This window comes from Panthera tigris, chromosome C1 (genome assembly GCF_018350195.1).
Source record: "Panthera tigris isolate Pti1 chromosome C1, P.tigris_Pti1_mat1.1, whole genome shotgun sequence".
In the NCBI taxonomy this organism is placed as follows: domain Eukaryota; kingdom Metazoa; phylum Chordata; class Mammalia; order Carnivora; family Felidae; genus Panthera; species Panthera tigris.
In genome coordinates, this window is record NC_056667.1 from 69,291,291 (window position 1) to 69,314,701 (window position 23,411).

At 38.3% G+C, this 23,411-nt stretch overlaps 1 long non-coding RNA gene across 2 annotated transcripts in view; it reads right to left on the bottom strand.

Moving 5' to 3' along the window:
- LOC122241144 overlaps positions 1–23,411 on the bottom strand; it is a 100,143-nt gene that overhangs the window by 54,265 nt on the left and 22,467 nt on the right. The window contains exon 2 of one of the 2 annotated variants that reach the window (XR_006221131.1): positions 8,774–8,848. This is a non-coding gene — a long non-coding RNA (uncharacterized LOC122241144). Of the gene's footprint in view, positions 1–8,773; positions 8,877–23,411 lie in introns of both variants that reach the window. The other variant, XR_006221130.1, reaches the window with a different exon arrangement.

A 23,411-nucleotide genomic window follows, 5' to 3' on the forward strand; every position in this document is an offset into this window, starting at 1 on the left:
ATTTGCTCTACTTAAATTTAGAGAATTATTCTAGTAATTGTTTGTTACAAACTGAAGTAATTATTACTGGATTGTACTTTCATATTTTCCTCAATGTAAAAACTAACTCTGGTCTTTATGCTTATCCCATTACTTGTAAGCTAGTCAAAATTAAGTGCCGTGGATAGAATAAAGGTGAATTTATGAGGCCCAAGTGACTGACATTTACCTAAGCATTTAAAAAATTATCTTCAAATTTTTCTCTTAATACATAAAATAAGTTGCTTTGTCATAGTGGACTTGGTCAAAGTTGTAAAATAAGTTCATATCCTAGGCATGGCAAAATAAGCATATCATCTTGCCAAAACCTGAAGGCCAGCCACCTATGGGCTGGCAAAAAGGTGTTTAGCCTCTTCTGAAGTAGGTATCTTGACCTTTCCTTGTGAGAGGGACAGCAAGGCAAATGGCACCAAACCAGCAGCCAAGGGAGGGTGGAATACCTGGAATACCACAGACTCACTTTAGCCGATAAAATATGAGAAGTGAAGGGTGTCTCCCCTACGCACAAGCTTCAAGAGCCAGTGTGTCATGTGCCATGTTCCCTTCCCATTACCACAGCGACTGTGGCAATGTGTGTTGAGATGCAGCATCTGTGAGCTGAGGTCCCTTGAATGACTGTGATAAGCAGAGCCTTCCTGCTGATCAGGAAGGCTCATGTAGCCTAAGTGGAATATGTATCATTTGAGAACACTGCGTTTTTGCAGTTATTTGTTACCACAGCATAACACAGCCTATTCTAATGGATGCACAAGCCACCTTCTATTTGGGAAGACTTGACTTAGATCTCACTTAATAAATTTTCCAGTCACCTTTGAAGCTCAATGTACATCATAAGATTTTGGGGTCAGGGGGAAAACTTGGCCGTGGAGAAACTATACAGTTGATGACCTGACCAAATGGAGCTGGATAGGGAGCAATTTTCCACTTAACTAATTTTTTCAAGACAACATAATTTTTAGTAATGTCCTAAATATACTTCAGCAATCCAGCCACTTCTACAAATTACTGGTGACAGAATTCTTTAGAAAATGAATTCTGAATATTCCTATGTATCCTACACAGAGAAAGTTTACTTAACAAAAAAGTTTATATATGGATTTTAAGAAGAGATTTAAATTGGTTTCATATAGAGAGCAAAAAATAAAAAGTTATAATTTCATCTTTTTTCTGTGGTTTTCAAGACTAGGGAGCAAAGGTTGCAGTTAAAAACACAATCATCACATAACCAGAATGATGCTTTGATTCAGAAAAGAAAGGAAACATGTTTTCTAGTGTTTGGCACAATTTAGTCCATTGACTGAGACCATGAAACACAGTGCACTCCCCTCAATCTCAGTTTCTTCTTCTATGAAAGGGATGATGGTACTCACTGTAAGAAGGCTGTAAGAGTTCATTGCTATTATTAATGTTGTTGGCTGGGAGGCAGGTGTAAGGGAATATATCAGTCACAGCTTTAATATATGGGAGTTCATATGTGATTTAGATATTTTTCCTCCTATCTTTCTGTCAAATACTATCCATTTGAATTTTTATCTTATATGGGTGTTAAAAACTGTAGTTGAATATAAACAATTCTATAATCTGAATCCAATTCCTAGTATCATCTGATGAAATAGTGTGTTTGAGGAAGCTGTGTCTATGGATGATGCTTTAAAAAAGCATGTGGGCCTGAACCCAATAACTTAGCCCAGATTTCCCATGGTCATAAGTCAAGTGGAAATTAACCCTTTCATCAGGTATCTCCCTAATCTTTCTTTTTCTTCTTTCCTGACCATTGTACATTCCAGATTTATATTCCTTTGTGAAGAAATTGGGGAATGGTTTAGTCTGCCTGCTTTCTCAATAAGGCTGGAAGCAACTGTGAAAAGAGATCTTCCTGCCAGGCTCTTTCATTCCATTTTGAATCCATATTCCCAAATGGATACTCAGCATTTTTAAGTGCTGGGGAAACAGTGGTTTACTCAGGCTGTTCTCTATGTTAATGAACCCTTGAGTCAAAGTTTTATGGCTGACAACAAACATTTCTTGGGTATTTGTATGGAATATAAAATAGAAGGAATGAAACATTTTTGAGAGTCTAACCATGTATTGAGTGCTTTTCTAACATTGTCACTTCTGAGTCTTGCGATTCAATGAGCTAGGTATTATTACCCCAATTTTTCAAATGAGGAAACTGTGGTTTGGAGAGGTGGAGGTAATTAACTAAATTTGCATAACTCAAGCTTTTCAAAACGCAGAGACCAACTTTAGGTCTCTCTTATGCGGAAACCTCTGATCTCATACAGCACCACGCTGCCTTCTCTTAAGGAAGTTACAATTTAAATAAGGCAAGCGACTTTTACTCTACCTCTCCGAACCTCGGTTCTTCCTTTGGAACATGATGATAATGATACCTTGTAAGAGTGGGAAGAGGAAATGGGGAAACATTTCAAACAGAGTTAATAACACAATGAAATATGCACATGAAATTTTCAGAGAGATAAGAGTAAAGCCATATGACAGAGAGGAGTGTTTATGCAGAGACGCACTAGGACACATGCATCAAGGTGAAGTGGGGCCATGATTTTTAAAGTCTTAAATGTCAGAATTCTGCATCTTAATATGTGGGCAATGTTGAATACCTATTACTTATTAGGTTTAAAATGGTAAACAGATGTAAAACCTAAGTTTAATCTGGATAGTGTATTTTAACAGGATTATTTCAAGGAGATGTTGTTATTATGAGAAAGCTTATTGCCCAAAATGTGGACTCAAGTTTGTTGACTTGCACACTGGCATTCTAGTTCTGCCACTAAACAAGACAAAAATGGCATACCTTACTCTCATCATTCATAAAAGAATGGTATTAAAATAGACTTTTCCTCTACTCTGTGACTCCAAGAATACAATATAATAAAACAGTTAAGATCATGGACCTTTGGGGGCAAACATAACAGGCCCAGAGTCTTCTTTCTTCCATGTTTTTAGCTCTCTTACCTTAGGGAAAAAAATGTTTAATCACTTTAAGCCTCACTTTCAATTATTGTAGAGTGAGGATAATAATAGTATATTCCTCACAAGGTTGTTGAAAGGATTAACAATAAGGTGATATTCTAAACGTATTTAATGCAAGGCTTGGCATCTATGTTCATTAAGTTAGATGCAGCTATGGTAACACACTCTTGGGCAAGCCACAAAGAAGGGATCCAAGTATGGTATCACTTCTTTCTAAGCATGACAAATAAGTAAGCTGTTTTCAGCCTTCTACCCTCTAGAGTAAAAGGTTGGGTTACTGCAGACTACAAAGATGTGTGGCAAACAGTATTTTTATATTCTTCTTGGATTTCTTCCTCCTTTCAATTCCCTGGCATATGAACTCATACCTTTTGGGGTCTGTTTGCATTTTTACTATTAAGAACATAAGCTGACTTAGGGCATGCAGTGAAGAGTGCTGAAGGCAGAAAGGAAGTGGTGGGGACCCCTTTCAACAGCATCACATCTAGGGAAGAGGCACATGCTGCGTGTCAGCCAGCCCACCCTGGGAGAGGAAAAGATTACTAATGGAGTAGCAATGTTAAAGAGAACAAAAAGTGAGTCCTTTCTTCTTTTCTTTTTGGAACCATTAAAACTTTTCAAAAATACACAAAACCAACTCGAAGCTCAATTAAGGGCTGCTAAAAGGAGGAGAGTATGCTGTATCTCCAGCATCTGGACTAGAGCTAGTGTATGTAATGCATATCTGTCACTGACAGTTTTCTGGGCTATTTTTAATTCAGTCTAATTAGTCATGTCTTCTCCTGCAAGTACAGGAATCAGTCAGACTATGGGTAACAATTGTGAAACTACCTTTAGAGAACTCCTTTGCATATTATTTTGGAAGACAACCATAAAGCCCTATAAATGATAGCCTCCATAAATGTCAGCCCAGATAATTCAGCCGATGTCAACAAGCAGAAGTTGGATGGGCTGTCATAGATATTGGGGCTGAATACAGCACATGACATCAAAATCATGGCTTTGTAAACATTTCCTTCTTTGCACACAGATTTAATTATCTTGTACCCCAGAGAAGAAGAAAACTGGGGCCAACATAATTTCAAAGGAAAGAAAAATGTGTTCCTATTTTTATAGACTTGTAAAAGCAAGGAAATGTCTGAAGGGAAGGAAAAAAAATAGTCTTGAAGAAGAATGCAATATGCCCCAACCCAAACTTATTCAAGATGTCATTCCTGGATAGAATTCTATGCTCTCAGCATTAGACAGGCTGGTTAAGCAAAGGCAGGTTCTACATAGACTGTCATCTGAACATGATACTGATGGATCGTTTTTACAAACAGGCTGGACTGCAATGAAAAGCTTTGTGAACGTGCTAAGACCATTTTAACAGGTCACTGGAGACCAAAGTGCCTGGAGGAGAGGATCTATGCCAAGTCCTAAGAACAGTTCATAATATATGAATAATGAAGCACTTCGCAAAAAAACAAACAAAAAAAAAAAACCCCAAAAAACAAAAAAAAAAAACCCCACATATATATAAAATGAAGATATTCCCAAAGACATTTCTCGTGTCACTGATATTTTTGAGAACTCTTCTAGCTGCAACCTGATTAGGTGTTTCGGGATCTGCAATATGTTTTCTTCATGACACTCGGATCCACAGTTCTTTTTTTGCTTTGTTTTGTTTCATTTTATTTTTGTTTTTTGAATCACATAGAACGTATTTCCATTGTATTAAAGCAGGTAGAAATCTTGTCTGAAATAAGCGTTAGACTATAATGAATCAATTCAAAGTAGAAATATTCCACGCACACTTGTAACTAGAACTGTGGGGGACTTTCAAAGGCAATAGTGAAAGTAAGAATATTGGTTGAAAAAAATCAGCCTCCTTCCAAATGGGGCAACAAAGAACTCTTGCCAACCAATCAGACACACAACCTATTTTCATCATTAAACATGTGACTCAGACCAGAAGGCATCAAGACATGTCTAGCTCACTCACTTGTCTAGCTATAATTTTTCTCTGAGATTTAATATATAATTCCAAGTCCTTGATTTTAAACTTGAGGCTATAAAAATATATTATTATATAACTTAGTTTACTAATGAATCATTTAAATTAAGTTTTAGAGAGGATTTTGTCATTATGAATGACTAGCTCATGATTTCTAAGTTCCAAAGAAGTTAACTGAAATTGGATTTATTTAAGTTGCAGGTGACCACTTAAGATGGCTCTGTTTAGAGCATATTCAAATAAAATTTTAAAAAAGTTAGCATTATTATTCAAATATTGTCCAGCTATTGTTGCTGACATTTGCTTTTTATAGGATCACAGAAAGGAAAAAGAGGAAGTATTCAAGTGTTTATCTCACCCTTCCCCTTTTTTGGGCATTTAAGTCTTTTGTTGATTTGAAAAATAAAATAAAACCTCCACAGACCTTCTGGAAAGCCCATTAGAATATGCAAATACCTATGCCTTTAGTTATATGTTCACTAAAGATTAAAAATCTCTATTTAATATTCTTAAAAGTAGCTCTCTGCATGTAAAAGACTTTATTTTATCTATTTATAGCCAAGTTTACAGTTGCCAAGGCACATTGTTATACATCTGATTTGATACTCAAAAAATTGTTATGAGGTAGGTAGGGAAGGTCAACTCTCAGGGGCAAGGGCAAGATTTAAATTATATTTCTATCACTGATGCCTTAGAATATGTGTAAGGTATTTCTTGAATAAATGGCTGAATTATGTCCTTTTATTCTTAATTTTTTTTTAACGTTTATTGACTTTTGACAGACAGAGACAGAGTGCAAGCAGGGGTAGGGCAGAGAGAGAGGGAGACACAGAATACGAAACAGGCTCCAGGCTCTGAGCTGTAAGCACAGAGCCCAACATGGGGCTTGAACTCATGAACCATGAGATCATGACCTGAGCCAAAGTCAGATGCTTAACTGACTGAGCCACCCAGGTGCCCCTGACTTATCTTCTTTTAAACAATAAGAACACCAAGGCTCAGTGAGATTCGGTAATATTCCCAAAGTCTATTGTTGAAAGACTACCATTAAGGCTAGTTTTGAGGGCTTCTGATCATTATTTGTGAGTTCTGTGCTCCAATCAATTTATTAGGTCTCCCCACATACTATACATACTATATCACAGTATTCATTCCTAAACTTAAAAAAAGAAGAAAAAAGCCTGGGAAACAGAATAAGAATAAGAAAAACAGTGATTTGCTTCTTTATTTTGAAACCTCAAGACTGAATTTTATTTTAAGGACAGAAAATAATTAAAACAATGAAATACTGATCATACTTTCTTTTCAGATGACTCATTCTTTAAAGGAGAAGATGTGGCTGAAGAGTAGTGATTATATCTTAAGTATTCTTAAACTCTCTGTTGGTTGATAACAACAATGGTTTATATTTAAGATGTTTATTTTACTCGCTGTGATCACATATATTCTTCCTAGATCCACAGAGCAACAGCATTTATTCCCATTTTGCAGATAAGAAAAGTAAGCAATCAAATGAGTGCCCCAAGGTCATATATCTCGATCTCAGGTGGTCTGCTTCCATGGAGCAGTATCTCCAACACTGGATACCCTTCCCCATTGTAACTCCTATTCTGAATGAATGATAACTCCTTTAAGCCTTATTGCATCTGTCTGGCTATAATTCTCCTTCCACTGGGGATTTTGTGGTAAAAAGACACTTGCTAAAGAACATAGGAGAGTATGACCACGTGAAACTGAACAGTGTTGATCTGTATACTGTACTAGTTGGTGGAGGTCTTGAGTAAGTGTTGGAGTAGGTGCCCAGCCCAGAGAAGGATGAGTAGACATGAGCCACCAGAAGTCTTTCTAATTAAAACATTTCCATCTCTTCTCATATAAATATTTGAACAATTAGAAATTAATTTGGATTAGCAAACTCCTCTTTTTAAAAGCAAATATCCTGGGGAGATGAAATCTGTAAGTCATAGTGACAATTATTTTAATAATCACATGAATATCAAGCTGAAAAGAAGTAATTCAGGAAGCTTTGCTGGGCAGGGAGTAAAAGATAATTTGAAAGCATGGAGAATATAAAGCCCTGGTGGGAAGGGAAGAACTCTGTTCAGCTAGGAAATATTGAGGGCACTGAATATTTAGAAAGTAGAAGGCAGAGCAGTGTGTGAAAAGGTAGTTGCATCCTAGAGGCAAGTTATGCCCCTGAGCCTGAATAGCCTCCAATGTGTTACTGAAAATTATCTTGAGCACATGGCTGTTAATTCCGGCAACTGAATTCCAAATAATTTTTAAGGCTATAGACGTAAATTTCCCTAAGTGAACTCCATCTCTGCAGTCCATTCTAGCTTAACCTTCTATAAGTCACTGACTCATGAAAACCGGTGTTATCCTAATCAGTCACTGCTATGCAAACACACAACACACACACACACACACACGATGAGAAGACGTAAGTTCCTGACACGTTTTCCAATGATTTTTAAAGATCTATCACTCTATCTCTTAAGATCCCTTCTTTTTTGTTTTTCTCAACTTTTTGCATTCATTCATTCATTCAACTAGTATTTTTTTTACACTAAAATTATGGGCAAAGCATTGTGAATTGAGTCTTCTTTACAGGTATGATTCTGTAAGTTATCAACTCTACTGTTTCTGGGGATCTGCTAAAGTTCGTACTAAGTCCATATTCTATTTACAGGAAAAATCCTATAGAAGCTGATCTATCCATCATTTGGCCTTTGAATTTAAGCCATCAAGCCACCACAGTGTTTTAAGGGAAATCTGTAGCCATTTTCCTCAAAGGTTATGCTTATGATGGAGGCGTATATTCAGTCAGTCAGTACCAGTCCACTCTTCCTTTCAACAACCATGTCTCCGGTCTTTTAAAGTTGAATTTTCCAAATTTTTAGACATTGTTAGCTCTCATCTTTCAAACTGAATATATCTTTTTATCACCCTGTCTAACCTTTGGAGCTCTTTATCTAGTAATTATATAAAATTATATGAAAATAGAAGCTCTGCATCTTCTCTGGTTGAGAAGACCAACAGCATGATCTTACTGATTTTCCATTTTTCTTACTAGTCCAGCTCTTAATAGAAGAATAAAACAAGGTTCACTTTGCCCTTAGTATGCTCAGTTTCAGGCCAGTTAATATTTGAAAGAGTTTTCACTGTGCTTGCTTGAAACCACTTTCATGTCCTAACCACTCTGCGGTGTGGTCACCTGTTAGATTTAGAAAATTATGGGTGCGTCTAAGCACCGCTTAGACACAGAACTAAGACTTAACTTCCCAAGTCATCGATATGCAAGAAAAATATGGGGGAAAAAAAGGAATTGTTTTGTCACTATTATGTTAGTAAAGCGAGAAAGAAAAAAAGGTGGTGGTGAAAAAAAAGATGGTTTAGGGCATCAGTGGGGATGGAGCATATGAAGGAACGAGGGAGATCAGGAGGCTGCCAAATGTCTGCCAGTCTGAACAATTTCATGTAACAGACCCTAAATTTAAAAAGATAAATAAAAACTTCCTAGGTGACTAATGTGGTCATATTGAACAATCAGAGGAGGGTAACAAGCTGGGGAGCACATTCTTATTCAACTAGCACACATCGGTCATTAGGGCTTTCAGGAGATAAGAGAAACTATTGACAGGCTTGAGGACAGCAGCTGAAATTACACAGTCACTCCACACTCTTTATACATTTGTCACTAGTGGATGTAAATATTTATGGCTCAGATAACAAATGACTTACCTTATTTGGTGATGTGAGGCACTGGTGCAGTTCCAGGGTCACTAGAGTGGTGTTAGGTTTCCACTGAGATCTGGGCTGGATTAAGACAGGGGAGTCGTAGCAGCTGCAAATGAAAATGTGTCATAACCCACTCCACCCCCATAATCCCCCTGTTCTCACACATGCCCCCAAACCAACCCTCCACCTCCCACCAACAGAAAAAAATTAAGAAAATCTGTGCCTTGAGTTGTAAGGAAAAAGATCTTTCCAATAACTGGAATTTAGGAAAATGTGGAATGCAGAGGGGGAATAAACTAAGCATGTTCAGAGTGTATACAATTAAAACACACCAACCTCATCTGTTGAACAGCATGGTGCTCTGGCAGTTCATAAGCAAATGTTTAATAATATTTATACTTCAGCTAAATAAGGAATTAATAAAGAGAAAAGTCAGTTGTCCTGGGTGAAATTAACTTGGTCTGTTCTCCCAGATGTGGATCGTAGGATTAGGCAGTGTAGACTCACCTGTGGTCCCCACGGGTGCAGGAGAACTCTGTGAAGGAGCTCATTCCAGGGGACCTACCTACTTTTCTACGCTTACATTCCATGTCAGCGGCCAGGGAAACAGGTTTTTATTCTTAAGAGGGTTTCTGCAGAGCTATTCTCCAACTGGGATCCTTGGCTACAACTACTGCATGAGTACAAGAGTGCTCAGAATAGTCTATTTAAAGTGAATGGTTCTCTTTTATTTGCATAAATTGTATATATTTAAATTGCACAACATCATGTAGACCACTTAAGAAAACTCACAGATCCTTTGTAATATTTACACTTGATGGTGTTTTACTTGGGAAATATTAAGTCAGCTCTGATCTTAGGTTGTAAGGAAATATAATATTTCACTTATTAAAAAAATTAAAAAAAAGGTCTTTTAGGGGGTAGAACCTTTATCAGATAGGCTAGAAATATACAATATTAGAGACACTCCCTTCTTATTGTGGGTCTTGAAACTGCTTTCCTTAAAACTGTTAAAACCTTAAATGGATTTTGAACCATGAAGTTTACTACACTGCTGTGCATTTATACACTATGAATGTGCATATTGTTGCTCTAACACTTAAAGTTTCCCGGAGTCTCTCTTGATTATAAGTTTTCCCAACTGACAGCTCCCGCATTAAAAAAACAAATAACCACCCCCGCCCTTGCAAAAAACAAGTCCATAACCATAAACTGATATATTCTATGATCAAGGCACTTTGCCACCACTACTTAGAGAATGATGCCTAGAAAACCTTACTTTATGAAGGGAGAAAATGTATTAATTATAAGTTGGAAATGATATATTTAATGAATTGTTACACGTAACCAGAGACCCACTCTTACATGCACTTTTTTTTTTAACTCAACACAGCATTATTACAACAGAAAGGGAACCCGTGGTAGTGCTGTCTCTAGATCTCCTTCAGTTGGCAGCACCTTCAGGGAAGGCTTCAGCTGCAGAGAACTTCCTTGCTCAAGGTCATGCCATCATGGGACTGATGAGAGGTTTATACAAATGCCAGGTCATTTTAGTCTATCCAATGCACAACAACATTAATGGGTTGCTCTAGCTCCAGTTTTTCCGTGGGGTTGGTCATTGGTAGAAGTTGTCATCAGGCCAAGATTAAAACTCAACTACTGCTGGATCCTGCTGGCTCCCCCCACCCCCTTCTATAAGTTTTGATTCTTCTCAGTCTCCTACTCAGAGAACTCAACCCATGTCCTGTGGTAAGACCTTTATTAGGATTTTGACTCCAACTTCGGAGAAAAAAGGGGATGCTGCTGATTTGGACTCTCAGTGGAGATAATTGTTTGCTCGTGGAATTCGTTAATCAATGAGTTAGGCAATGGATGACTGTCTCTCTAAATCAAGAACAGACCATTTAGGATTAAGGATGCTGTGGGAGAATTCCTAACCTCAGTCTACTATTTTCTTAGTCTCAGCACCTGTTGGGCTTCTAGGATTAAGAAAAATGTGGGACCTATCTATATAACTCAACTAAGCCAAATAAGATTTGGTGGGGATGGCAATTTTTGGAAGAATTAACACATACACACACTGATTTTGCTTGACCATTTTGGTATGCCTAGTTCATTCACCTTTCCCTTTTGATATGTTCTCTGCATTTCTTTATCTCAAGTTCTACAATCAATCCTGGCCCCCAAAATGGATAATTTAAATGACTCTAAATCACTGATGAAACATGATCAGCTTTACGTCTGGTTCTACTCAGGTCTTAAATGCCCTAATTTTTTGGTGATTCGGCTTTTGACTTTTTTTTTTTTTTTCAGAATAAATCCCAATTGTGTAAAAAAAAAAAAAAAAAAGAAATACCAGGAGTAACTGTTCTACTACTAAATTCTAATCTCTGGTTATGAAATCTTATTCTTTTGCATCTGCCCACGGTCTATCATCTACTTATAGTTTCCTGTAGATTGCTTTTCTCATGAATATTTGGTGGCCTAAATCTTGAATTCAACTGGAAACTGGATAAAATACTCTTTAGAAAGCCCTAAATAATCTGCTACTTAACTTTTACCTGTGTATTAGCATCCATCCTTCTCCTGACCCTGATTCTGAGTGGCATGGATCTGGGCCTCCTTTCCAATCTGTGCCACATATAACTAAGCCTTCCTTCAAGACAAGAACAACAAAAGTCATCCTGGTGCCCACGGATAGAAAAGAAATTGATAATAAATCTAGCCCAGAATACAGAAAGTGTCTTGATCTTTGGATGAGAAAATGGTCCTGTCAATCAGAATACACAACATAGTTAAGGTATGACTCTGACCATTAAGAGGTTGTAGTAACACATCTCTTCTAAATGGTTCCATTTCCTCACAATTATAACCAAAACTTACCAACCAGGAGGACGACTATCCTTGCAGCCAAATACGGACCAACATCTGTGTTCATCCTTGTTGGAAAAGGCAGTCTCATGTCTTTTGCCCCCCACTCAGGCATATAAGAATGGACCTTGGGCCTAGAACACTTCCTTACCAAGTGATAAGGGCCTACATAGCCTGTGCCAGGTTTATCATGTTGAGTGGGAATATCTTTTGCTATTTCATGTTCAGCATGTACCCTTTTGCTCTGTTTACGCATGTGCATTATATGGACCTGACCAACCCCACTGCTATATCTATTCTCCACGTGGAGAACATGGAGTCCTTCCACTGCAGCACAAGAGGGGTGAGCCTAGGTGAGTTGTCCTGGATGGGCTGCTGAGAGAAACCTACTGGCCAACGGGAACCAATAACCACTATGGAAGCTGACCTTGCTCTCTCTTCTCTATGTGATCAAAGCCTTGTCCCACTCAATGTCTGACTGAGTTGTGTTTTCTTTGGCAATGCCAATACCAAGATGCAGTGGACTGAAGCATTCAGAGTCCTCTCCTGAGGTTGGTAACTGCTGCATTGTATTCTGCTCAGTGATTCCTCGCTAGATCTTTTATACTGAGTCATTCTTAAAGGAGGAAATTCTCTCATACTTACAGATACAAATTCAGAAGGTTCTAAAACTGCTTCTCACTTACGATATTCACAGAAAAGATAGATTCCCTCATTCTGTCATACAAAATAAGTTCCTTATAAAACTTTGAAAAAAAACTTAGAATTTATCAAATGAAAGACTGATTTAATTACATATTAAAATATGAAATTTTAATGTGTGTATATGATTGAATATATACCTGAAGCCCTATTACCATTAAGTCTAAGTAATTTCATAATAAAACTAAAATATACCAGCCATCAACTTTCCCCATGGCAGCATTAGTTCTTATCAGCTGCTAGACATTTAGTCATATTTCTCTTTACAAGGAAAATTAAGCAATGAAATTTTAGATTTCTTTATTTACTTCCACAGGGAAGATCAGATGATAATATCAGTCAAAGAAGATCATTGCCCAAGGGCCAAGAATCTTGCTTTTTGTCCCTGAACACCCTGATTATGTTAGTAGAATAAAATCTCCCATTTCCACCCATAAATAATTCCTAAAGGGGGAAAACAAAAAGAACAATGACTTGACAAGATTAAAAGGGTTGTGAGGACACCACCTTTAAACTCATTTACCATTTTTCACAGCACAGGCCTCTATTCTCCCCTTCCCAACCCCTGGCCCCCATTACAGATTTGATCAAGCACAGAGGAGAAACAGATTCAAGTTCAATTGGCCTACCCTGGTTGAAAATAGCCTGGGGGGAAAAAGAGGTCAAGACTATAGCAAAGTTCTCTTCATTAAGAAGATGCAGTGAGCAGAACATAAACACTCTGTGATTGCTAAAAGCATGAAATAATATTCACATTGATAGGAACTTAACATAAAAAAAGAGTTTCATTAAATAGAAATAAAAAAGTTCAGTGACCTTTACCACATCTAAAGATATTCCCAGAATTTGCAAAAAGAAGCAAAATTATATACATTAAGAGAATGTTTTCAAGATATTTTTCTAAAATGATTATGACAATTACAGACAATCTGGCAGGAAGGGCCACAGATCTTGCCACCAAGGCAAGATTCATCCCATTGTTCACCTCTGTGCCCTATCTCTGAAATTTCCTCCTTCATTTCTTAAAAATGATGGTATGTTCCTCTCTTGCTTACATCCATCAAACTTAATTTTCAGAACTTTGGTATCCTGTTGCTGTACTTGACTAAATGGAGTCTTAACCCCTTTTATCTTTTTGGAATTATATCATCTGGCCAGACAATCCTCTTTCTGCCTGGAGTCTTACTGGCTGGCTCATTCCTTATATTTTGGTCATTAACCTTTTAATATCATCAATATTGGCAGAAGAACGTGCTTATAACAGATCGACTACATTTAAAAATGTAAAACATATTTATTTTCTCTCAAGTTCAAACTTAATGATTCTGGGAAAGAACATGAGCTATCAGGGAGCCTTGGGCTAACTGGCTTGAGCTAAAAGTCAAATATACTGGCTTCCTTCACACAGTGGCAATGATTCTAGAGAACAAGTGGAAGAAAGGAAGGAGAGGTGTTCCTAAAACACACTCTCAGTTGAAGACCATTTTTTTTTTTTTTTGATACAGTAAAAAGTCCTTAGGCCTTTCATTTTTGTTGTCAAATCTCTGGCGGAATAAAGATGACACAGGCATCTTGAGAATTAATATCTAAAATAAGTCTCTGTCCCCAAACTTCAATACAGTGGTTAAAAAAATTCATCCGAGTCTATAGGTCTAAGTTTGTGAACAGTTAAAAGAACAGCCTTAGCTCCTGTTTCATTTTTTATTTGGAATTCTTGCAACTCTGTCGCCGAACATCTTGAATTTGTTTTGCATGTCATCAACTGCATGAGATGAAGATTTTTTTTTTATCCTTTATTAACTATACAATCAAAGTCTCAGGCCCTGCATGATTCTCTAAAATTTGTGGCTTTCAGATCCACAGCGCCCTAGTTCAAGAAGGAAATTGCTTTCAGGCAGTATTATTCAAAGAGTCTTGTTTCCATTTTATCTTTTATTTAACACTGCTGTGTCATCTAGGGCCTCTTCACGAGGACTCCAATTATTTGATAGGCAGCAGCCAGTGACATTTTTCTCTCTTGTTGTCTCATCTGATAGGCACAAGTTAAAAATTGTTTTCTTTAAAAAATTAGGCGCCTACTTCATGGATGGGGCAGTTGACACAAGGGCCACAAAGATTTCACTGTGAAGCAAATAAAAAGAAAAGGGGGCGTGGGGGGTGGGAGGAGATTCTTGCTGGAATGAAGAGTTTTGCAGAATTACCTGAAGGGTGCCCACAGCAATGGCTTAAATCACTACATTATCTCCCTCTTGATCCCCTGATGACTGACATGATGATAGCAATCTGATATTCTTAGTGTTTGAATAAGGACCCTAGATTAATTCTTGGCAAAAAAAGTAAAATTAAGCCATGGGGTTTTCTTTTTCTCACGTGGCTGAGGGGTTCCTATTGCCCTGGTTCAATCTAGACGGCCACTGGTTATAAAAGTAAACCAAAATGTTACTTCTTAAAAAGTTATAAGATGATCATCCTGTAAGAATGGATAATCCCACATAAAATGGTGAAGTATGTCTCTGCTTTTTTGCCCACCTCTACCCAGGTCTACCCTTAGTGATGATAATATTTTTGAGTCCTTACTGATGAGGGGCCATAAGGCAAGTTGAGGGCAAAGCAAAAGCTAGCTCCCCCTCCCTGCCCCCCTGAACATGGGATGTGTGTGATATTCCTCAGGCACTCCTGGCTGCCCAAGAACAGAGGAAAGGAAAGAAAACAAATCATTAACTGATAGAGATCACAGTCATACAGGACATGGGTCTCCATCAGTTTATAACTGTCTTGTCTTAGTAAGTTATAAGAAAAAGGCAATCTTATCAATAGCCTACTCTCCAGAAACCTATGGACTCAGTTTCCTGGAGCCCTACTATCACCTTCCTCTCCATAGGGATGTGGGAAACAAAGGCAAGAAGGAAATGACAGGTAAAATCAAATTTCTTTATAACCTGCAGCCCAGTGACTAACACGTGAGGCAAAGGCAGAGTATAACATTTCTCCAGAACTCCTGACTATCTTAATGTTAATGCCTTACTAGAAGGCATTATAGAAGGAAAATAACCTTGAGTCCTCTTTAGCATATCAAAGTCCTTCAGGAGGCCCCACTTTTGCCTTTACTTCCCCCAACTCCATAGTATATAACCAGTTACTCTTCACAACCGCAGTGTAGCTCTTTCTGCCCACGGGTCCTGTGGTCCTGTCCCCGTGCTCTAATACAATCACCTTTTTGCACTAAAGACGTCTTCAAGAATTCTTTCCTTGCCATCAGCTCCAAAACTCCACCACTCCCAAACCTCATCACTTATTATGGGGCCAAGTGCTGCACTTTATAGACATCATTTATTCCTTGTCACAACAGTGTGAACTGGGCACTATCATCTGCACCTTACAGATAAAGAAATTAAGGTATGAAAAGCAAAGTCACTTGTACAAGGTTACACATATAGTCATTGGTGAATCCAGGGTTAGCACCCACAAAGCCAAGACTCCAAAAGCTATGCTCAGGAACACTTTGCCCCACTGTACGTTAGACTTATCCTCATGTGTTTATCTAAGCATCTAAGAAGATTCCTGTTTTTGTGAAATACATGATCACAGTATAAAATATTAATAACATAAGGTGAGCACTGGGTGTTATAAGTAGGTGATAAATCACTAACTTCTACTCCTGCAACCAATACTATCAATAACCAATGTTATCTAACTTGAATTTAAATAAAATATTGGAAGGAAAAAAAAATAATAATGCTAACACCTAATTAAGATATTCCAATAAAGAAAAAAAGAAAATACTAATAACACAAGGAAATAAGATATAAAAATGAAATCCTTGCCTAAATCCTACAAAGATTATTCTCTTAATATCTCATTTATTCTTTACTAGAATGCACATTCTTTTTCTCTCACTCTTAATAATTTAATATCCTACTTTTAAATTTAACATTATATCATGAGACTTTTATGTCATTAAATATAACATTCTTCAAAAAACCAGTCTTAATGGTAACACTATATTCCATTAAATAGCTGCATTTGACATATGTTTTATGTTGAGAAATAAGATATTTTCCTTTCAGGAAGCACTTGTCTCTTACTCTTTTTCCTTTCCCAGGACTCCAGGTGTGAGCACATAATTCAGGTCTGGTCAAAGTATCAAATATTTTAGTCACTTTTTTTTTTTTTTGAGGTGGGCATGTAGCCCCTAAAGTTGCAATATGAACTCTCAAGCACATTTTCTGGACCTACTGGAGACAGACACTCTATCTGTTGGTGTTCCTAAACTGATCAGGCTTGGGTTTTTGTGAGAGGCAATAATGGAGCCATCACTGAGGACACAGCACTGAAATTCAGGTTCCTCACCCTGTTACTTGATGCCGAGATTGAGCCTTTTTTTGATGGTTGTTTAACCTGGAACCTTCAACATATGTAAGACTATAAAATTCCTTTTTTGCATAAACAGCAAATGCAAAGTCCATGAAGTAGGAACATGTTTGGATGGCTGAGGAATCGCAGAGAGGCCACTGTGGTTTGTGAGGCAAGAAGAACCAGGAGATGAGGAAAGAGAGAGAGCAAGGGGCCAATCACATCGTCTTAGAATCTTTCTAAGGAATTTGGCTTTTACCTGAAGTGAGAGGGAAATCAGTCATTGGAGGATTCTGTGCAGAGAGATGGGATGGCTTTAAACATGTTTAAAAAGATGACTCCAATAATTTTGTTGGAAATATTCTGGGGAGGCAGTGCAGAGAAATGTGCAGAAAGCTATTGCAATAATCAGGGGAGAGCTGATGACACCTTTAACTGGGGTTTTTGCCTGAATACTGTGCTGTCCCTGTTGCCCCTCACCCCAGAGGTTTCCTGGGGGGCAGACATGAGTGGGGAAGGTTGAGGCTGGGCACACGCCCTGTGTACTGAGTCTCGAGATGGAACCCTGGGCACCTGTGAGGATCTGCACTCATTCTCTGAGTATCCCTGTGCCCAAGAAAGTGTGACATTAAAAGACAAATAAACATCTTTATGACAGGTTAAGAAAGATACCTTGAATTAGAGAAGAAGAAATCTTTCTCCTGCATTGTGAACAAAGGGCCCTATAATTTCCTCTTGTACTGGGCCCCACAAATCATATGGCAAGTTCTATTTAGAAAGTTCATTTCAATAGTTTAAGGAATGAGTGGATAGTTAAGATGCAAAAAGGACAAGGATAAACTACTCTCATATAAAGAAGGATTTTGAAAGGAGACTAGAATCAATATATACTTTTTAATGTTTCTTTGGGGAGGATGAATTATCTGAGCATCTCTGAATGTCAGTGGGCTGGAGTCAGTGGAGAGGAAGATAATAAGAGCAGGAAGTAATAAATGATGGAGCAAAGCACCAGGGAGGCAAGAGAAGATGGAAGGGTCTCACCATATCAGACTCCTTCAGGCAGAATCGTGAGCATATTTAACACTGAAATAACCAGTGAGTACATTGGCTGAGCATCTTTCATCAGGAAGTGCTGAGCATTCCCTGTGGGGGGCCTGACAGCTGGGAACCAGGGAAGGGGAGGAGAAAAATATTATCAGAAATTGTATGCTAGAGTTTGAAAAAAATATATAAAGGGAGACACATACTGAAGACTAAGATCAATACAAAAATTCCCATATGGTGTGAATATCTTTAGTCATTTAAAAAGGCAAGATCATCTTAAAAGAAAATGAGCAAAGGAAGGAGACACAGGCTTAAAGACAGAAGACATGGTTTAGAGAGATGATTCAGAGTACTTCCTATTGGTGGGAGGGCTCCGTTTAAGCCACATTGTGGTAGTCCAGGGCTTTGCACATAGCAGACATTTGGCAAACATTTGTTGAACAATCCCAGATCAGATTGGCCCCATTCCAGATCACCATCAAACAGTTCCCTATGACTGCCCACGTCTAGGATAACTGGAGTGAGTAGAGACTCAGAGCAGTCAACTGGTGTGACTGAAAGTTGCAGGATTCTGCCCATTTCTGTAGGTTTAAATTCTAGGACTCCTATCTTTACAATCTCTCCTCCAGCTACTACATAGCATTCACTATTCCTCAGAAACACAGGGTATTTTATCACTCCAACTCCTTCCTATGCACACACTGTTCCTTCTGCCCATAACTGGTCTCTGGCTTGAAGAGCTCCTATTGGGCTCAAAGTGTAAATCCAGCTTCTGTGAAACCTTCTTTTGACATCTTCCTTCACAGACACAGTATTTTGTACATATCCCCATAACCAGCATTTATGCATAATATTTTAACTTAAACTTTGTATTTTTCTCACTACAGTGAGAGTTCCTTAAGTAGAAATGCATTATTGTACCCTTAGTATATTACACAAGCCATATTACACAAGCCTATTACACAGACCCTCAATAATTGTTTGCAGACTGACTAACTGGATAAATGAAAGACTGGCCAATTAACCATTGATATGAAGGAGAATGAAGCTCAAAAGGTAAAATGGGAGGGAGGAAGCATAATGACAGGATCAGCAGTTGACATTCGTTATTTATTGTACCCCAGTACCCATTCCTCTTCTTTTTGATAGAAAATTAAAAAAAAATCCATCCTTTCCCATGACATCTACATGTTGCCCACTCCATCCCACACTTCATCGAATGTGAAAGAGAAAGCCTGAGTCTAACCAGCCACTGGCAGCCATCTTGAAGAGAATCCTGGCGAAGTAGAGCAGGGAAGGATCTGGTCACATTGTTAGAGTAGCCTCTCTAAAGCCAGCCCTCCTTTGAACTTTTTTGATCACATAAATCAATTCTTTTTTTTAAAAATTTTTTTAACGTTTATTTATTTTTGAGACAGAGAGAGACAGAGCATGAACAGGGGAGGGTCAGAGAGAGGGAGACAGAATCCGAAACAGGCTCCAGGCTCCGAGCGGTCGGCACAGAGCCTGATGCGGGGCTCGAACTCACGGACCGCGAGATCATGACCTGAGCCGAAGTTGAACGCTCAACCGACTGAGCCACCCAGACGCCCCCACATAAATCAATTCTTAATTGCTTACGGTATTTTGTGTTGGTTATTCTATTACCTGCCTGAATCAAAGTCATGCTGATCATTTCCACTGGGTTTGGAGTCACAGGGAATTATACGTATGTGAATGAGGGTCAAGTTATACGTTTGTGAGTGGAAACAAGTCCTGGTGAACAGGAGAATGCCATGATCATGACTGCAATTGTCTTAACCCTTCTGTAGCTGGACACTCAGTTTTCAACAGCTTGGGTTAAGACTGATGCCTTCTCCTGCCTCTGTTGACAAGGACTTTGAGTCCTGAATTTTCCTGTTCTCTGGCCCAATCCACTGGCACATTCAGGGCCTTTGTTATCTTTGTGTTCTATGTACTGTTCTCACTTCTTTTAAGACTGAGAGAACCTTGAGCAGGTGTGTGTGTGTGTGTGTGTGTGTGTGTCCATGTTTAGCATTGACCCACTGCAATGAAAGAGACATACATTTGCCATGAATAAAAATTTCAGAATACCCATCTGTTCCAAAAATAAAAGCATCATATGGCTCCCAGCAAAGTTTAAGTGAGGAAGACTGATTCACAGTTTGCAAACCTTCAATTGAGCTTCTCTGGACAAAGGACAGAGTGCATGCTCCCCTTACTGGTTATTTCTTGCTAGCTGAGCATCTTTCCCAGGCTCTGTGTCTTCTATCCATTACTACATCACATACTGCAGGCTGCCACCCTGCCTGTTTGAGCTCTGTTAACCAGGACTCCTGTTCCTGCTGAAACAAAGCCAAGGGTAGGTCACAGCTTTTCCCCTTCACTGCCTTTCACTTACTACTAACTCCTCAACTAACTTGTCCTCTCTGCCATTTCCCTGAAGCATCCTGGCACCTGTCTCACCAACAAAATCAAGAGGCACAGGCTTAAGGGTATTATTTATGACATTTCAGGAGGGAGAAAAGGGCTGAAAATACGTCTGCTCTCTTTCCTACCCCTCAAGAGAGGACATTGGTGGAACTTTGAAACAGTAAATAAATTTGAAACTGTCGCGTGTTCAGAGGCTCTCTGGCTAGTCACAGAAGCATGTTCCTTGGCACAGCCTCCAAATGCCTGCTTAGGGAAAGGTTCAACTATCTCCTCAGGCAAGTCGTGGGTAATTCTCCGCTGTGAGAGCAGTAAGCCCTTCTTCTCCTCTGTCAGTAGAGACTATCTTCCTAGATGTAATACCCTTTGACCCAGACTGGAGCATAACATGATTCCCTTCTGAGAGGGTCCTTGGAAGTCTCCTTGCTACAGGGAATGCCTAATAGCCCTGTTCAGCATGATCGACAGCTATTTTGCCATCATACTTAATACTGTTTGTCTAAAACAGGTACCATTTTTTTTTTCTAATAAAGAAAATTGGCATATCCTATGTTGGCAGATTTTTAAAATTTTAGTATGAGCAGAAAATTAAGAAGAGTATTAAAAGGAACTCTGATATCCATCCTCCCCAAAATGTTATTGTAGTCGTTCTCACCCTTCCAAACACTGTCACATATCCATTATGCTGTCATGGATCAGTGTACAATTGACAGAGAATAAGATTGAGACAGTCCATCAATCTAATGTCACACCATGTAATAAAAGTCTACAGAAACCCTGTAAATGCTAGTTACACCGCCAGATACAGCTCCAGAGTGCCAATTGGTGTAAAATGTTCTAAATGGCTATAAATAGATAATATGTCCTAAGGAAAATCTGACTCTTAGTGGTATTGAAAAGAGAAAATAGCAGAAATTACAGATTATTACCAATGGAAATAAGGCCAGAGGGCACTAGCATGAGGAGATGGGTCTAGGGAGATAAATGAAAAGGAGATAACCCTATGTCAAACAATCTTTCTGATTCACTATTTATAATGGTCTATGTGCTTAAGGCCTTTTTGAGTACACGAAAAAAAATTGCAATCTTCACTGAAATTGCAAGAATTTAAAATCTTATCTGTCTAGTTCAATCTTTGCTTAGAGGAATTTCTGTACTTGATGAAAAGCTGACTCACAATTATGCTATTTTATTTACTCATTTGTTGAAAGATAAAACTAATTACATAAAAGTATTAGAGTATTAGTCCCATATTTAACTATTACTTTATGATACTTTTTATGAATGTCATCTTAATCCTTTTAAAATGGACTCACCATGAAGTTTTTGTTTGTTCGTTTGGTTGCTTATCTTCACTTTTAGGTCACTGTTTACCTATGGGCACTTTGAGAATCTCATAAGAAATTATTATCTTTATTAAAACATAATTTGATATTTCTGGGGAGACCCAGAAAGTTTCTGTTAACAGATGTGTATCTCTTCTTTGAAGGTCCAGGAGATGATGTGAAGGCCTACTGATGGTGTCACAGCTATAAACAGCATTAGTTTCGATATAAGCCTTTACATGGAAACTACAGAAAGCAATCAAAACTTTGGTCCATTTGTACTGATTTAGTGTTCGCTACTAAAGCATATTTTTTTAAAAAATGTTTGAAATTTGTTTAGAGTAATAATTTTATAAAAGGCAGGCAACATTTTAAAGTTGGGTAATGTATCAGTCAGTGTTCTCCAAAGGAACAAAAACAATAGTATATTACACTTACACACACACACACACACACACACACACACACACACACACATACACACACATTAAGGGATAGGTTCACATGATTGCAAAGGCAACTCAGGCAGAAGTTAATGCTGCAATTGTGAGGTAGAATTTGTTTTATAGGAAACCTCAGTTTCTGCTCTTTAGCTGATTGGAAGAAGCCCATTCACATTATTGAGTAATTTCCTTTACTTAAATCAACTGATTATAGATGCTAACCATATATACAAATACCTTCACAACAATATTTAGATTAGTGTTTGATTACATAAGGGTACTATGACCTAACCAAGTTGACACATACAACTAACCTTCACAGGTACTGAGAAGAATACCATTTTTAAGCTGTGGTATTACTAACTGTATTGCCTTCCTTACCTAAGGACACATCCAAGAAGACATTCTAATTTATTTTTAATCATTTCCCAAAAGGGGTCTAGATTATTTGTTTGGCTGTCTCAAATTTTCCATTCACCAAAGAAGACTGGAAACTCTAAGCTAGTCATTTTTTTCAAAACTCTATTAATTTCATTATAAGACACAAAACAAATGTTAAAAATAAGGACTTTTAGGGGCACCTGGGTGGCTCAGTTGGTTGAGCATCATGATCTTGCTGTTTCTGAGTTTGAACCCCACAAAGAGTGGACTCGATGCTGTCAGCCTGTCAGCACAGTGACACTTCTGGTTCCTCTGTCCCTGTCTCTCTCCGCCCCTCCCCTACTGCACTCTCCCCAAAATAAACACTTTTATGGAAAAAATCTCTATCATTTCTTCAATGCCTTACCTCAGTTTACAAGTACCTGATGACAGGGGCACCTGAGTGGCTCAGTTGGTTGGGCATTTGACTTTGGCTCAGGTCATGATCTTGTGGTTTGTGGGTTGGAGCCCTGTGTTGGGCTCTATGCTGACAGCTTGGAGCCTGTAGCCTGCTTTAGATTCTGTGTTTCCCTCTCTCTCTGCCCCTCCTCCCCCACTATCTAAAATGAAATAAAACATTAAAAAAAATTTTAAAAAGGTACTTGATGATTTTTTACTCTTGCCTATACGCGCACGCACACACACACACACACACACACACACACACATGCTAAGACAGGGTACAAAAGGTGTTTTCTTATTTTAGTTTGTTATACAGATAAGATTATGAAAAGCATTATTTTTTATTTTGCCTTTTCATTTAAGTTTGTAAACACTGTCCAAGTCAATATATTTTAAATAGCTGTATGATATTATATAGATCTATAGATTATATTTTTCTTTTTTAAAAAAACTTCTTTTAACATTTATTTATTTTTGAGACAGAGAGACAGCATGAACAGGGGAGGGTCAGAGAAAGAGGGAGACACAAAATCTGAAACAGGCTTCAGGCTCTGAGCTGTCAGCACAGAGCCCGATGCCAGGCTCAAACCCACGGACCGCGAGATCATGACCTGAGCCGAAGTCGGACGCTCAACTGACTGAGCCACCCAG